General features: G+C 42.7%; 1 pseudogene; it reads right to left on the bottom strand.

Annotated features, from left to right (window-relative positions):
- Positions 1-738: 738 nt before the first annotated feature.
- Positions 739-1,386, bottom strand: LOC128696873 (uncharacterized; annotated as a pseudogene).
- Between the last annotated feature and the right edge of the window lie 3,119 nt (positions 1,387-4,505).

Genomic DNA, 4,505 nt, shown 5'->3' with positions numbered 1-4,505 from the left:
CGCTCTTATATGGGTGTGAAGCATGGGTGATGAATGTTGCAGCGAGGAGAAGGCTGGAGGCAGTGGAGATGTCATGTCTGAGAGCAATGTGTGGTGTGAATATAATGCAGAGAATTCGTAGTTTGGAAGTTAGGAGGAGGTGCGGGATTACCAACTGTTGTCCAGAGGGCTGAGGAAGGGTTGTTGAGGTGGTTCGGACATGTGGAGAGAATGGAGCGAAACAGAATAACTTCAGAGTGTATCAGTCTGTAGTGGAAGGAAGGCGGGGTAGGGGTCGGCCTAGGAGAGGTTGGAGGGAGGGGGTAAAGGAGGTTTTGTGTGCGAGGGGCTTGGACTTCCAGCAGGCATGCGTGAGCGTGTTTGATAGGAGTGAATGGAGACAAATGGTTTTTTAATACTTGACGTGCTGTTGGAGTGTGAGCAAAGTAACATTTATGAAGGGATTCAGGGAAACCGGCAGGCCGGACTTGAGTCCTGGAGATGGGAAGTACAGTGCCTGCACTCTGAAGGAGGGGTGTTAATGTTGCAGTTTAAAAACTGTAGTGTAAAGCACCCTTCTGGCAAGACAGTGATGGAGTGAATGATGGTGAAAGTTTTTCTTTTTCGGGCCACCCTGCCTTGGTGGGAATCGGCCAGTGTGATAAAAAAAAAAACTGCTTTACATATTGCAGCCCCAGTGGTACGCTCAGGTAGTGTTACAAGATTAATCATCGCTTTGCATACGTCGTGAAAAAATTGCTAGCCTAGCTGATGTAATGTCTGCGCTTTCATCAACACGGAAAAGAACTTGCATGAAAATTTCTTGAATTGTTCCGCTGCATTCTTTTCCAGCTTAAGTATCCTATCATTAACCGTTTTTCTACTCAGACTAATCTTTAATGCGCTGAATAATCTTTTCCTTTTCTGAAAGATTGTCAAAAAGTAAGGGGGCACATTCTAACCATGCTGCTTTAATATACTCCCCATCACTAAGTGGCTTTCCATGTTGAGCAATAACTTTGGAGACCTCAAAGCTAGCAACAGCTAAGTTGGAACTAGGCCTACCCTAAATAAATTTCCTCAAAATATCAGACTTTTTTTTTTTTTTTTGTCTCGCTCAGTTCACGACAAATCATTTCCCTTTGTTCTTGCTCAGTTTTCATGCTTAAGTTTTTATGAACAGTTTCAAAATGTCTCTTCACAGAAGAAGTCCTACAAAACTTATTCAGAACAGAAAATGCATAATGCTTTATCTTTCTTAATCATGCCAAATTTTTCAGTGCAGTACTCTTTAAATTCTCTAATATCCTCTTCATTTGAATAACATCGTTTCTTGGCCGGTGATCGTGACATTCTGTACAATTTGTAAAGAGCAGAATGCAAATAGAATTTGTAATAGTGATTATATGCATTATATATATATATATATATATATATATATATATATATATATATATATATATATATATATATATATATATATATATATATATATATATATATAATTAATCGTAAATATGAAAAAAGGGAAAACCAGTGTTGTGGTTAGTAGTACGAACTGTACGATGAACTCTTAAACTGACATCAGGCCATGTAAAGTAGCACCTGATTAATGTTATCCACACATTTTCACGAAAAGTGATAGAATAATCTTTCGAATCGACGGACTATTTCTCCGCTTGGAACGGATACATAGATTTTTTTTTGAGTTGGGACCAGAGGTTCGCAAGCCGGAAAGAAGTCGATGGCGTGCCAGGTTTGACGCGCGTGCCAAAGGTTGCCCACCCCTGCTCTAGGGTAAAGCCCAATTATTGATGATGGAAAATTTTAATCATAGAGAAATAAACTAAGAGAAATGAAACTAGCATGGGAGCTCTGGTTGCTGGGGAGCCAATTAGGCAGTGCTAGAGAACGTCATAATAGATGAATCAGAAAAGAGAGGCACTGGTGGATTACATGTAAGAGACTGGTCCACAGATTTGTTAATTAAGCAGGCAAGGATAGCGGGAAATATACATCTCTGGTTCAAAGAGAACCTGAGTGGCAGGAGATTGTGATGGTCTCCGGGAAGAGATTTTGATATGGACAAGCTTGACGAGAGGTGCCCTACCGGGTTCTGTACCGAGACCGGTACTGTTCCTAAAATACATGCCTAAAGAAATCATCCTACATATTTCTTTTTGTGAAAGACGTAACGCTAATGAAGAGAGAAATGTAGAAGACAAAGAAAGGGTGCAAGAGAATCTAGAAACACGAAAAGAATTATCAGACAGGTGATTAACGATCTTCGGTTTCTTCTGCAGCTTCTCTAACTTGCATTTTCTCCTCTTTTTTTTTTCTTTCTCAATGGTACGTATCTGGATCATACTTCCAGTGCCATTGAGCTCATCCTCTCCAGATACTGGTTCAGATCCGTGTCAGTCATATTTTCTTCCCAGCATAAGGTCATGATTTATTTGCTTCCAATTGATGTTTTTGTTGTTGAAATTTCATTTGTTGAATACACCCTCGTGATTGCTTGCATGTTTTCCGAGGATAATTAGAAAATCAAAATCTCGATGAGAAAGTGGTGAAAGGAGTATACACAGTTTTACAAGTGATTATGAGAGGGACCAGAAGACCAGGGTTAGCGTGCCACAATTTACAAGTATATAAAACGAGGCCTGGAGCTGAGACTCAACCCTTGCAGTCACAAATAGTTAAGGGCATACACAGGCACTCACGTGCACCCCCTTCCCCCCCTCCCCCCATACACACACACACTTTAGGAACAGAGGCTGCATAGTTCACTCAAGGAGAAAGACCTAGCAATAGCATACTGCCGAGTGTATTTCCCGGAGCACTCACTAACAGAATAACCTCTTTTGCAAATACTACTCGTTTGGCGAATCTGGGATTAGCACTCTTGAATTTCATCAGACTAAAGCTATTCACTATCCTGTATACGACATGTCAGGCTCATCTTAGAGTATTCAGCACTACCATGGAGCCCACACTTGATAAAGCATGTCAAGAAACTGGAGAAGTGCAGATGAGACTAGCCTATAAGCTAATGTAAATGAGCTATTACGAGAGACTTAAGGAATTGAACCTGATTATAGCAGAAGATAGAAGAGCCAGGGGTGACTTTATTTACACACATAAATCTAAAAAGAACTTGATAGGGTGGACGGGGATAGACTATTCGAGAGGCTGGAAAAGGGTACACTAGGGTACAATTGGTAGTTAAGAGACAAATAAGTCTCAGGGAGACCAGAATGTGTTTTCTCAACCTCAGAGATGTAAAGATGCGGAATGACCTAGCCCAATAGGAGGAAATAAATCTGGTAGGCGGGAACGAGTCAGGATGAGGAGCTGAGACTCCCCTCTTGAAACTGCGTACGCGCACGCGCGCACACACGCACACGCGCACACACACACACACGCACACGCGCACACACACACACACACACACACACACACACACACACACACACACACACACACACACAGAGTAGGTGGGTGGGCGGCGGGTATACACCTGGCATGGGTGGGCGGGCACACACCTGACACCTGGGCGGGTGCGAGTTTGTGTGGGGCGTCACGCAACCCTGGGCACCCCAACCTACTCCACGCGTCAGACACGCTGCCCTCATCTTCCTGTACTTGGCCTGCACACTGCTGCAACGAATACTTGTACAGTATATACGAGGCATACACCATCGTCAAGTACAATAGGAAGTAGCAGTAGAGCTCTAAATGTAATCAAGAGAAACTTTCTAAGTTCCTAAGGAAAATTCCATTGAACCGGGCTACCTGTCGACCTACCTGAAGCTGTGATGGAACGTGGAACTATTTACAAAAAACATCAACATCCAGAATGAGCAGGCCGTCTGAGGCCGGGCCTCCGAGGTGATAATCCCCGGGTTCATCCAGAGGTAAACCAGAGGTAGATCACAGCAAACCGGTTTTAGCAGTTCTTTCCCGCAGTCTGGCCTGCGAGGATTTCTCTGTTGGCCGTCTTATCTACCAGGCTATCACTACCTCTAGCCCGTAACCTCACATACACACCATTCGGGCGATCAAGGATCTCCCGTAGAAAAATTTCGCTAGTTTTCTCTTAAAGACTTCCACATTGGTGTACCATTTTTCATATAGAAATTATGAATACCATGTTGTTTTAGGTTAATCTCGTGTTTTTCCTCAGATCACGGCAGCCTCAAAGATTTTGTGTTGTGTAATGTTTGTCCTGCAGTTCTGTAATTTTTTGCCATTTTTTTTCCTCATTTGTGTAGAGGAGTCATATCCTCATTTTTACAGCCTTTGAGTTTTCACCTGCATCCAGGCTTTTCTCCAAAATACAACGTATTCTCGTGCTATTGGTATTTTGCATTTTTTTTTAATACTGCCTTCCAAAACTTGCACCAGCAGTCTCACTATCACCTTTACCACCAAAATCACCACACCATCATTATCACCTTTACCACCACCATCGCTTACACCTTCACCACCAACACTTATCACCTTACCCCACCATCACCACATCG

The sequence above is a fragment of the Cherax quadricarinatus genome, chromosome 52, assembly GCF_038502225.1.
Source record: "Cherax quadricarinatus isolate ZL_2023a chromosome 52, ASM3850222v1, whole genome shotgun sequence".
In the NCBI taxonomy this organism is placed as follows: domain Eukaryota; kingdom Metazoa; phylum Arthropoda; class Malacostraca; order Decapoda; family Parastacidae; genus Cherax; species Cherax quadricarinatus.
This window is presented reverse-complemented; position numbering and strand designations above follow the sequence as displayed.